Source organism: Xenopus tropicalis, chromosome 3, assembly GCF_000004195.4.
Source record: "Xenopus tropicalis strain Nigerian chromosome 3, UCB_Xtro_10.0, whole genome shotgun sequence".
Classification (NCBI taxonomy): domain Eukaryota; kingdom Metazoa; phylum Chordata; class Amphibia; order Anura; family Pipidae; genus Xenopus; species Xenopus tropicalis.
The window spans coordinates 148873093-148885240 of record NC_030679.2 but is presented as its reverse complement, the minus strand read 5'-3'; positions in this window follow the sequence as shown (position 1 = coordinate 148885240).

Genomic DNA, 12148 nt, shown 5'->3' with positions numbered 1-12148 from the left:
TAACCTTGTTATGGGCTAAGGGGGCCCAGCCTGAAGGCCAGTTAGGGGGGGATTTGGGGTGAGTGCTTATTTGTGCCCTGGGTACCCCTGGAACTATAGCGGGGTGACTGTTACCCCAATGTTTCTATATATCTGTAACCTTGTTATGGGCTAAGGGGGCCCAGCCTGAAGGCCAGTTAGGGGGAGATTTGGGGTGAGTGCTTATTTGTGCCCTGGGTACCTCTGGAACTATAGCGGGGTGACTGTTACCCCAATGTTTCTATATATCTGTAACCTTGTTATGGGCTAAGGGGGCCCAGCCTGAAGGCCAGTTAGGGGGGGATTTGGGGTGAGTGCTTATTTGTGCCCTGGGTACCCCTGGAACTATAGCGGGGTGACTGTTACCCCAATGTTTCTATATATCTGTAACCTTGTTATGGGCTAAGGGGGCCCAGCCTGAAGGCCAGTTAGGGGGGGATTTGGGGTGAGTATTTGTGCCCTGGGTACCCCTGGAACTATAGCAGGGTGACTGTTACCCCAATGTTTCTATATATCTGTAACCTTGTTATGGGCTAAGGGGGCCCAGCCTGAAGGCCAGTTAGGGGGGATTTGGGGTGAGTGCTTATTTGTGCCCTGGGTACCCCTGGAACTATAGCAGGGTGACTGTTACCCCAATGTTTCTATATATCTGTAACCTTGTTATGGGCTAAGGGGGCCCAGCCTGAAGGCCAGTTAGGGGGGGGATTTGGGGTGAGTGCTTATTTGTGCCCTGGGTACCCCTGGAACTATAGCAGGGTGACTGTTACCCCAATGTTTCTATATATCTGTAACCTTGTTATGGGCTAAGGGGGCCCAGCCTGAAGGCCAGTTAGGGGGGGATTTGGGGTGAGTGCTTATTTGTGCCCTGCGTACCCCTGGAACTATAGCAGGGTGACTGTTACCCCAATGTTTCTATATATCTGTAATGTTGATGTGCCTTTTGTTTTGACACAAATCAGGTGCAATTGTTCTAAAAAATTGCTAAGCCCCTTTAGAGCCCCATCCCCCACTCACTATGAAATGAAGGTGTGGGGCCAGTCCTTCAGGCATAAGGCTGCTATGTTTGTTTGCACAGACAGTAGGGGCAATGCCTGAGGTACCACCACCATTGGTAGTGGCAGTAGATCCAGCAGGGTTCCCCTTGGCCAATTTCTTTATAACGTTTCCCATGCCTTCTATCAATGCCTGGAAGCTATGCTAATGGTTCTGCCCCCCATTATAGACTTCCCATAGAACCTTATATTTATGGAGAATAATTCAAACTTTGCTTATAAACCTGGTGTAGGAGCGGCTTATGGTTCCATTGGTTCTATAATGAAGCCTAAATATATCTGGGCAGGACTTGCTAAGCAAGGTCACCTATGGGGAATCATTGCCCTGACTTCTACTTTTCATAGATGGGAAATAAATTGCCCCTAACAGATAATCACTTATTTTATTTCATTAATAAATAAAACAATAATTCAGCAAGTAAGAGAAAAGTTGCAGTCGCATCAAATAAGTCACGGGAATAAGTTTTCAAGTTTCCCATTTTTTTTCATATATGGGAAAACAATTTCCCCACTCACAGATAAGTTCTAGTTTTATTGAATTCAAATGAAAAATAAATAAATATTAATGTTTGTAATGAGGCAGAGAATAAGTTAAATAACAATAATAAGTACTAATATTACTAAACATTTGATTATATAATTAATTCTACTTTTCATTATGGGAAATAAATTGCCCCTTGAAGATAAGCCCTATTTTTTTTAATTAATCAATAAAAAAAATAAGTAAAATGTTAAGTGAGTGGGTGAAAATGAGTTAAACAATAATACTATTACAGGTATAGGACCCATTATCCAGAATGCTCAGGACCAAGGGTATTCCGGATAAGGGGTCTTTCCGTAATTTGGATCTCAACACCTTAAGTCTGCTAAAAAATCAATAAAACATTAATTAAACCCAATAGGATAGTTTTGCATCCAATAAGGATTATTTATATCTTAGTTGGGATCAATTCCAAGGTACCGTTTTATTTCTACATAGAAAAAGGAAATCAGTTTTAAAATTCTGAATTATTTGATTATAATGGAGTCTATGGGAGACGGGCTTTCCGTAATTCGGAGCTTTCTGGATAACGGGTTTCCGGATAAGGGGTCCGATACCTGTACTATCACTTATTTTATTGAATTAATAAATAAAACACAAAAATTCAACAAGTAAGAAAAAAGTTGCAGTCACGTCAAATAAGTCACGGGGAATAAGTTTTCTAGTTTCCCATTTTTTTTCATAAATGCTAAAAAAAAGTTCAAATTTTATTGAATTCAAATGAAAAATAGATAAATTATAATGTTTGTAATGAAGGAGAGAATAAGTTAAATAAAAATAATAAATACTAATATTACTAAATATTTGATAATATAATTATTTTTACTTTTCATAGACAGGAAATAAATTTCCCCTTGAACATAAGCCCTAATTTTAATTAATCAATAAAAAAATAAGTAAAATTTTAAGTGAGTGGGGGAAAATGAGGTAAACAATAATACTAATAAATATTATTAATGATCAGAGATATTTTTTGCCAGGAATGGATTTGCTGTGAAATTCCATAATTCACCATTGGCAAATATTTTTGCAAAATTGCTGCAAAAATTTGCCACAACAAAAATTCAACAAGTAAGAAAAATGTTGCAGTCGCATCAAATAAGTCTGGGAGAATAAGTTTTCAAGTTTCCATTTTCATAGATGCGAAAAAATATTTCCCCACTCACAGATAAGTTCTAGTTTTAATGAATTCAAATGGAAAATAAATAAATAATAATGTGTGTTATGAGGGAGAGAATAAGTTAAATAGCTATAATAAATATTAATATAATAATAATGATAATAATAAAAATTTATATTATTAATGATGAATGAAACTTTTCTCCAGGCATGGATTTGCTGTGAAATTCCGTAATTCACCATTGGCAAATATTTTTGCAAGATTGCTGCAAAAATTTGCCACAGCAAAAATTCAACAAGTAAGAAAAAAGTTGCAGTCGCATCAAATATGTCACGGTCACCGGGAATAAGATTTCAAGTTTTTCATTTTTTTCATAAATGGGAAAAAAAAAATTCCCCACTCACAAATAAGTTCTTGTTTTATTGAATTCAAATGAAAAATAAATAAATAGTAATGTTTGTAATTAGGGAGAGAATAAGTTAAATAACAATAATAAATACTAATATTACTAATATTTGATTATATCATTATTTTTACTTTTCATAGACGAGAAATAAATTGCCCCTTGCAGATAAGCGCTAATTTTATTGAATTCAAATGAAAAACAGTAAAATTTGTAATGAGTGGGTGAGAATGAGTTAAATCAATACTAATAAATATTAATATATGTTAAATATTAATAAATATATTTAAAATCTTAATAAATACTAGAATATAAATTATTACATTTCATGGGAATGAGAGTCACAGTTTATTCACTTGTTTGTATAATAAATATAAAATAGATAAAAATAATAACATTAAAATTAGCATTTTGATATTTATTTTTCATTCACAAGATTAAATGAAACGCAGTTTGTGATATTATTATTGTTCCTTTATTTAATACAAGTGGGGCCATGAGTTTGGGCTGCAGGTTATGGGTAGGAATGAGTGAGAGCATTGGTATAATACAAAGTGTAGGGGTAATGCTAATAATAATAATAATAATAATAATAATAATAATTATTATTATTATTATTATTATTATTATTATTATTATTATTATTATTATTATTATTATTATTATTATTATTATTATTATTATTATTATTAATAATAATCCTTTATTTAATACAAGTGGGGCCATGAGTTTGGGCTGCAGGTTATGGGTAGGAATGAGTGAGAGCATTGGTATAATACAAAGTGTAGGGGTAATGCTAATAATAATAATAATAATAATAATAATAATAATAATAATAATAATAATAATAATAATAATAATAATAATTATTATTATTATTATTATTATTATTATTATTATTATTATTATTATTATTATTATTATTGCTCCTTTATTTAATACAAGTGGGGCCATGAGTTTGGGCTGCAGGTTATGGGTAGGAATGAGTGAGAGCATTGGTATAATACAAAGTGTAGGGGTAATGCTAAGCCTGAGTGGCACCACAATGGGTCCCTCCCTGGGACTGGCATTAATGAGAGTTTAGGGACACAATGAAGGGAAAATGATGACATGTATATTGGAGATGATGCCATTGGAATGGCTTGTTGCCGAACACAGTTTATTCATAGAATGAATATATTTAATAATAATCACCCCGAGGGATCGGCCCGCGTCTCATTGCAAAGTTTTATTTCAGAGGCAGAAGCTAATGAACTAGATATAATTACTTTGTAACATTCCCAAAGGGATTTCCTAATGCTTGTGGCAAAATGGAGAATCTGTAACCATTGCTCCTCAGCCACTGAATGTTATATTGTGCATTAATACAGCTACATACATTAGTGCTACACTGTAACATATACATTGTGTGAATATACTAAGAAGAAGCACTGTGTAATTGTATTCCATTTATTATAATAAAAATCACATTATAGTGTGCAAAAAAAAATCACTAAATATATTGTTACATAGCAGAACAGTAGATGAGGTTAAAAATACAAACCTCCTTTTCATAAATAAAACCTGTATATTTTTTAGATGATCCAAATGAACCTGCGCCCAGCACTTTAGTCCTTGTCAGTTGTACTGACAAGTTGGACCCCTACTAAAATATGAATTTTATATTATAGAAGGGAGCTCTGGAACAGTTTAGGGCTTATGTATCAATTTTTGAGTTGGTAAATTCAAGTTAAGCTTTTCTAAATCTAATAAATTTGAAAAAAAGTTTTTTCCGTTTATGAGCTCAAAAAACTTGAAAAATTTGAATTTGAGAACATGGCTTGACTTTGCCTGTGACAGCTCCCATTGACTTGTTATAGGAAGTCGCACGCTTTTACAATTAAATTTTTACATTCAAGTTTTCATTTTTTTTTCTTAGTAAATACCAGACATTCGAGTTTTCCAACCATAACTCGATTTTGAGTTGTTTAAGAACAACTCAAAAAAAGAACAATTAAAAAAATCAAACTCAACTGTTAATAAATCACCTCCTTATATTGTTCTGCTAAACTATGGGCCCCATTCATTAAACCACAATTTGTTTTTGAGAAAAAATTTTTTTTTTCTAATTTATAGAACTTTTCGTAATGTCCACAATAATTTTATTAAAATTCCAAGTCTTTTTCATGGTTTACGTTGACTTCCACAAAAAAGTTGTATTTTTCGCAATGACTATGACTATTTCGTTATTCATTCAAGCTTTGGTATCGTGACTATATTTTGGCCAGGTTGGATCTGTACAGTGCCATTGGGTCCTATGGTAGGCTTCCAAAATCATACATTGAAGGTTTTAAAACCAGTGAATTTGGATCCGTAAATTCCGCGACTTTTGGAACCACAATATTTTTGTACAACCAAGAAAATAATTTTTGTGACAGTTTTGCACATCAAAAATTATCATAGTTACTCTAAATTTTTTCCAATTGTGATTTTAGCCACCCAAAATTTGCGGTTTAATGAATGGGCCTCTATGTGTTTGAACCTTCACCCCGCCTACTTTTTATAAAAGATCACGAACACTGTGAGAAACACATATATATGTATCCCCCTTAATCACCTCTTCTTCAAGACTTGACTTTGACTTAACCAGCCTTTCTCTCATACCCTTTAAGAGCTTCATCCCTCTTCTCTGGATATTCCATTGGATATTCCTAGAGCCTTCAGGCCTTTAAATGATCACTTAAACCCCACTTTTTCTACAAAGCTTACAACATAAGCCCTCAAGAAACTTGAGCCCTCTAGAATTTCTCAACCCATTTTCTTCTCCAACACCCCCTAACTCCTGGTTTACTGATTTCTCATTACTCATGTATTGCTAGTATCTAGGCTGTTTGAACCACACTGGTCACCCCCAAACTTATGTCTTACCCTTTTTAGTTAAATTATAATAATAAAGGACAATATTCTGCTGCCCATTCCTGCTGTGGGACTGGCATTGCTTATTCTAGCTAAGTTTGTTTATACCCCGGGTCCTTCTTTAGGACTAGTGATGAGTAGTGATGAGCAAATTTTTTTGCCAGGCAATGGATTCACAGTGAATTTCCACATTTCACCATTGGCAAATTGTTTCACGAAACTTCAGTGAAAATTAGCCGCAGAAAAATTTGTTGCGCAAATTTTTTTTTGTTTTGCATCAAAACGGACACGTAAAAAAAGGGCGTGGTCGTGTCAGTTCGGCCACAGCAAAAAGCGTGGGTGGCAAAAAAATAGATGCAGGCGACAAAAATTAGCTGCGGGCGACAAAAAAAGCACAACAAATGTGTTTCGCAAATTTTTCGCTGTTTCACAAATTTTCTTGCCGTTTTGCAAATTTTATGGCGAAGCGAAACGGGACAGATTTGCTCATCACTAGTGATGAGTGAATCTGTGGTATTTTGCTTTGGCAAAAAATTTGCAAGACTATAGGGGCTGATTTACTAACCCACGAATCCGACCCGAATTGGAAAAGTTCCGACTTGAAAACGAACATTTTGCGACTTTTTCGTATGTTTTGCGATTTTTTCTGCGTCTTTATGAATTTTTCGTTACCAATACGATTTTTGCGTAAAAACGCGAGTTTTTCGTAGCCTTTATGAAAGTTGCGTAAAATCTTGCGCTTTTTCCGTAGCGTTAAAACTTACGCGAAAAGTTGCGCCTTTTTCGTAGCGTTAAAACTTAAAAGGTGCGAAGTTTCGCGTAAGTTTTAACGCTACGAAAAAAGCGCAACTTTTTGCGCAAGTTTTAACGCTACGAAAAATCGCAAGATTTTACGCAACTTTCGTAATGGCTACGAAAAACTCGCGTTTTTACGCAAAAATCGTATTGGTACCGAAAAATTCATAAAGACGCCGAAAAAATCGCAAAAAATACGAAAAAATCGCAAAATACCGATCTTTACGAAAAAAACGCAATCGGACTCATTTCGACCCGTTCGTGGGTTAGTAAATGTGCCCCTATGACTTTTTTGATGCAATGGCAACTTTTTCCTTACTTGGCAAATTTTTTTCACAGCAAAGGATGAAATGTGGAATTTTGCAGCAAATCCATGCCTGGCAATAAATTTCACTCATCTCTATGCAAACAGCATCTTATAATGCACATGGTTTTGGTATAGTAAAATAAATATCATACAGAGTCACATTTTTTCCTGAATTTTTGAAAATTGCTTTTGGAAATGTGATAAATTATAGGGTTTGATTCTCTAATAATACCTGATGTATTATAATTAGTGATGAGCGAATCTGTCCTGTTTTGCTTCACAGAAAAATTCACAAATCTTTAAAGATTTGTGAAACGGTGAAAAATTTGTGAAGTGGGGAAAATGTTGAAAAATTTTTTTTTGCACGTGGCAATTCTTTTTATGAGAGACATTTCTTTTTGGCACGAGAGACAATTCTTTTGATGAGAGAGTAAATTCTATTGACGTGCAACAATTCTTTTAAAGCTTGCAACAATACATTTCACAAGTGCGACAATTCTTTTGATGCGGCTGACAATTTTGGGACATGCACCCAAAGTTTTCCACAGCGAAACATGGAAATTCACAGCGAATCCATGTCTGGCGAATTTTTTCACCCATAACTAATTATAGTCATTATTTTTTATAATTTCAGAAATTTCTCTTATAGTTACAGCTAGTGATGGGCAAAAAAATTCTCCAGGCATGGATTCATGGCATTGGCGACATTTTTAAAAATAAATTTCCACATGTCCAAAAATTGTCACCCGCGTCAAAAGAATTGTCACGCATCAAAAAAAAATGTCTCTCTCGTCATAAAAATTGCCCCGGGTGACAGTTTTTTTTTTTACATTGCAACATTGCATTTTTCTAGAATTACTAAAAAAAATTGAATTTGAGTCACATAATTCTCAATAAGGATATAAGGTATTCAGGGTATTTATATTTTTAAATACAGAATGCACAAAATCCCATTTTTTAACATTGCATCTTACTGGGGACATCTTTCTATTTTCTTATACATTATACAGGAGTAGCGATGAGTGAATTTTTTCGCTTTGCATGGATTCACAGTGAATTTGCGAATTTCGGCATTGGTGAATTGTTTCGCGAATCTTCGCGTAAAAATTGGGCATTAATAGCATTAATAAAAAAAATCAGAATTTTGAAATTGCTGAGATGCTGAAATCCCAAAAGCAAAATCTCAGTGACCCCTGAGTGATTGTTCATTTGCGTTGCCTGGGAGGGAAAAAGTAATATTTTAATCAAGTCCCATTATCCAGTTATTAGTGATGAGAATTCTTTGCTTGGAATTAACTCTGGAACACGGTAAACTTTTGCACTTTGTCACTGTCTTATTTGTCACCATTTTAATAATTCTATTAATATATTCAATGAATTGTGTTAGTGTGTATTTAGTAGTGTGCATTCATATCAACATGCATCAGTCAAAGGGGGGAGTTTAAATAAACTAAAAGTATGTAATTAATAGACCTACTACAGGCACCTTTACAGTTGGTCTGAGTTAGTGATTGCCATGGTTATAGAATTATTAACCTTACTGTTCTGCCCCTTCCCAGCCTGTAACGGAACATGCTATCTGGCTGTCAGGGGCACTTACTAACACCAAAAACTGGTGCTTTTTGAGGCTTCAGTTATATTTTTATAACTTATATATATATACTATATTCTTGTTGTTATTGTTGATTAGTGATGAGCGAATCTGTCCCATTTCACTCCGCCGAAAAATATTGAGAATCTTTCAAAAGATTTGCGAAACAGTGAAAAATTTGCGAAACAGTGAAAATGTTGCGCATCAAAAAAAATTTGTCGCCCGCAACTATTCTTTTGTCACCTGCGACTATTGTTTTGTCACACAGCTATTGTTTTGTTGCGCGGCTATTGTTTTCTCGCCCGCGGCTATTGTTTTGTCACCCGCAACGATTTTTGGACGCGTGGTAAATTTTCCCGCAGCAAATTTTTTCGTCCGTTTTGTGAAACAATCCGCGAATCCAGAAAGTCCAATGCAGATACCAACAAAACCTACAGATTATAATTCAAGTGTGAATCCAAAAAGTATCCAAATGTGAATATACACACAAGTATTTTCTGAAACCTCAAATAGTTGTGGCAAGTAAAAGCTGGTGAGTTTCTGTAGAAGTCAATGGGAATTGTCTCAAGCAGCTTTATTTATTTATTTTCCAAGTTTATTAAACTATGCAAGATTTTCAGCCTCATTAAAAATGAATGGAACAAGTGACCAATACTCTTTCCTGGTTAGATACTATAACTGATCTCTCTCCCCTAGAGAAAACCAAGAGTAAATGGCAGAGAGACATTCCCGGGCTGGATGATGAGATGTGGCCTGAGGCTCTTAAGCTGCTTCCTGATCTCTCTATTTCCATGTGGGATAGACATATAGGGGCCCATTCATTAACGCATTAATTTTGGGTGGTTAAAATCGCGATTGGAAAAAATTCGATAATTTCTGATGTTCAAAAATGCCATGAAAAATGTTTTCTTGGTCTTACAAAAATATCGTTGTTGCGTTCCAAAAGTCATGAAATTTTGGGATCCGAATGTTCGGAAACGGCGCAAAATCCATTCTGGCTTTGAAACCTTCAATGTATGATTTTGGAAGCCTCCCATAGGGCTCAATGGCACTGTACAGATCAAACCAGGCCAAAATATAGTCACGGTACCAAAGCTTGAATGAATTTTGAAATGGTTGTAGTCATTGCGAAAAATATGACTTTTTCATGGAAGTTAAAGAAAAATACGAAAAAGTATTGGAATTTTAACAAAATTATTGTGGACATTACAAAAAGTTCTATAAAATAGAAAAAATATGATTTTTTCTCAAAATGTTTTTCGGGCTTTAATGAATGGGCCCCATAGAGATAACATTTCTAAACAGAGCATATTTGATTCCCTATCGCCTGGCAAAAATCTATAATAATTTACCCGATCAATGCCCCAAAAGTAGAGAGGAAATAGGCCCTATGTTTCACCTCTTCTGCAATTCAGAGATTGTGGGGTGAGGTGTTAGAGTTTGTTAATGAGAATCTAGCACCCCCAAATACCCATTCCCCAGAGCTGTGCTTATTGGCAGTATTGGGGGAGCTACAACTTCGCTCCTATTCCAGAACCTGCTGCCTACAGTTACTAAGCCAAAAAGGCCACCCTAATGCGTTGGGAATCTCTAGATCCCCCTTCCCTTCAATTCCGGCAAAATCTGGTAAATGATTCCCTCCCAGGTCATAAATTGACTTACTTAGCGAGTGTTTGTCCAGAGAAACGTAATGTTCCTGGGTAAAACTACAAACTGTCTGATTGTACAACACTTCTTCTGTCTCTATTGTAACTTTTTCTTCCTTTCTCTCTCTCTTACTGCCGTTTTAACTGTTTGTAATGAAAATGATGCAAAATAAAACCTTATTCAAATAAATGGATGGAACAATGTGAGTTTGGCGAATGTGCCAGATTTTACATGAACGTGACTATTCTGTTCCAGTTTCCTTAATACATTAGAGCACAAGAATTAAATAAAACACTTTTTTAAATGCAAATTTGAAAAATAATAAATCACTCTCTAAGTTGGTGATTCCTTCCACCCTCGGTCTTCCTTCCACCATATTGTTCTCAAGAGCTGAGTGGGTTATCACTTTGTGATTCACTAGTATCAGTGCCCCACTTAGATTGTAAGCTCTACTGGGCAGAGACCTCTTTTCTCTTGTGTCCATGACACTTACCCCCATATGTAATAAAAGGCAGTAAGTTTGCCCAGTAGTAGTAACCCATAGCAACCAATAAGATGTTTGCTTTTAAAAAGGTGACCAGTAAAGTCTACTTGTTTATTGGTTGCTATGGGTTACTGCTCCTGGGCAAACTTACTGCCTTATATTACATAACCCCAATAGTTCTTAATCTTTAATGTAACTGTACTTTACATGTGTTTGTATTTATAATTTCAATGACTCAATGACTGAGTTCCTATGCTGTTCCATGTATGACCATCATAATGTATGTATGTATGTATGTATGTATAACTTTATTTATAAAGCGCCACAAGGGGACGCAGCGCTGTACAGTCTTACAGAATACAAAATTACACACAGGGAGGACGAGTAATATAATAAATAAACACAATAAATACATATATGTATATATATATAAGTGCCATGTGGTATGAGACACAGTAGGAAGGAGGTCCCTGCCCCGTAGAGCTTACAATCTAAGTGGTTGGGTAACATACAGGCACTAATTGGAAGGTAAGAGGCACCAGGTATGGGCATTTGCCCTTAAGCGCAGGACTGGGCAAAATAATGTTTTAGTGCGCCAGAAGGTACAGTCTGAGCTTTATCTTAAAGAGAGTGGGTGAGTGTTCCCTACGGAGGGATTCAGGGATAGAGTTCCAGAGGGAAGGGGCAGTGAGACAGAAAGGGTTAAGCCGAGAGAGCGCAGTGGGTGTGGATGGTGTAAAGAGACGGAGGCTCTGAGAGGAGCGGAGGAGACGACCAGTAACATGTAGGGAGACCAGTGAAGAAATGTAGTGAGGAGCAGAGGAGTGAAGGGCTTTGAATGTCAGTAGAAGGATTCTGTAAGCTCCTTTGCTTGACAGGCAGCCATGCTAGTGAGCTTAATTGAGGCTGAGCAGGTTCCCTCTTCGGAGAGAGCAGGAGGGTCCTGGCAGTAGAGTTTAAAATTGATTGCAGGGGAGAGAGGTGGGAGTCTGGGAGGCCGGCTAGTAGGAGATTGCAGTAATCTAAGCGGGAAAGGATAGGGGCATGGATTAGTGTTTTAGCAGTCGCTTGTGAAAGAAAGGGGCGTATCTTGGCAATATTGTGGAGGAAAAAGCGGCAGGTTTTGGCAGTGTTATTAATATGGTTAGAGAAAGAGAGGGACTGGTCAAAGATAACCCCAAAGCAGTGTGCAGAATTTACAGAGTTGATGGTCATGCCATCAATAGTAATGGTGAAAGGAGAATGTGGGCCAGGTTTGGGCGGGAAGACCATGAGCTCTGTTTTAGCTAGGTTAA